Source organism: Portunus trituberculatus, chromosome 20 (assembly GCF_017591435.1).
Source record: "Portunus trituberculatus isolate SZX2019 chromosome 20, ASM1759143v1, whole genome shotgun sequence".
Taxonomy (NCBI): domain Eukaryota; kingdom Metazoa; phylum Arthropoda; class Malacostraca; order Decapoda; family Portunidae; genus Portunus; species Portunus trituberculatus.
Genome location: NC_059274.1, coordinates 13,083,852 through 13,085,563, shown reverse-complemented (window position 1 = coordinate 13,085,563; position 1,712 = coordinate 13,083,852).

Below are 1,712 nucleotides of genomic sequence, written 5' to 3'. Positions count from 1 at the left end.
ATTCATTTCTTTATCTCATCAGCTCTTTTTTTTTTCCATCTGTCATCTTTCAGTTCTTAGTACCTTGTTCCTTGTCACAGACTTTTTCCTCTTTCTTCAGACTCTTCTCCTTATAATTGATTCTGTTTTCTTTTTTTTTTTTTTTTTTTTTTTTTTATAGAAAAAAAGAGAAAAAAAAAAAAAAGGGTTCTTCCATTCCTTCCTTATCTCTGTCTCCCTTTCTTCTATTCTTTCACTTCAACAGCTCACTCTTTTGTATTTTCCCTCATCTTCTCCTTTCCATTCTTGCCACCCCACATATAGATCACCACTTCCTGAATCATCTCTCCTTATTCTCATTCTTTAATATTCATTTTTCTATTATTATTATTATTTATTATTTATTTTTTCATTTCCACCACCATCCAATATCACATCTCTTCTCTTTTTAATCCTTTTTCTCACTTAGCCTGTTAAACTTCCATTTTTCAATATACTATTCTCTTATCTTTACACCCAACTCATTTCTGTTTCTTCTTCCTTCTCAAACATATCCATTTGTTATTTAATGAGCCCTCTCTCCTCCAGAGACCATATTTATATACAAATATCCAATTTCTTTTCATTTTTCACATTCATCATTTCCATTTCTTTTTTATTATCTCTTTTCATCCTTTTCTTTTTTGTTGTTTCATTTTTCACATCATTTTGTATTTTCTTTTGTATTTCATTGTGCTTCATAATTCTTTTGTTATTTCCATATCTCTTATCTCCCTCCCTCATCTATCATCATCCATCATGCCTTTCTTTCTATCTCTTCTTAGACCTAAACCATTGATTCCAACATCATACTGTTTTCCTCTCATTCTCAATGTTCTTGATATTTTCCAACTTCAATCTTGTATTCACCTAGTTGTATTCACCTAGTTGTAATTTTACAGGGCCTGGGTATCATACTCGTGTGGCCCCGTCTCCATATCTACACACATCCAACTTTCCTTTAAAACTATGCACACTCCTCGCTGACACCACCTCCTCACTCAAACCATTCCACACGTCCACACATCTTTGTGGGAAACTATATTTCTTCACATCCTTCAAGCATATTCCCTTGGCTATGTTTTTACTATGCGATCTTGTAGTTCTATTTAAGTTTTCCTCTCTCAACATCTCCACCACCAACCAGTCCGACTTTGCATCCCTTATTACCGTTCTCATCTCCCTCCATCTCAAGTAGTTTTCCATCCACTTTAACACTTTTCCTTTCAGTCCTCCATAAATCTCTAATTTCCATAACAGTCTCATGTGAGGTACCTTGTCAAAAGCTTTCTTTAAATCCAAATATACACAGTCCATCCATCCTCTCTCTCTTGTATTTTGTCAACCACTCTTGAATAAAAGCTCAGTAGATTTGTTACACATGACCTCCCTTTCCTAAAGCCAAATTGATGATCCGATAATAACTTATGATCCTCCAGGAACCGTATCCAATATTTCTTTATCACCCTCTCACAAATCTTACCGACCACACTTGTTAGAGACACAGGTCTATAGTTAAGAGGCTCTTCCTTACTGCCTCCCTTATAAATGGGCACCACTTCAGCTCTCTTCCACTCTACTGGTACTTCCCCTATTTCTAATGAACACCTTATAATATCATATAATGGATCAATCAATTCTTCTCTACACTCCTTCAATAATTTTCCTGAAACTTCATCTGGTCCCATCGCTTT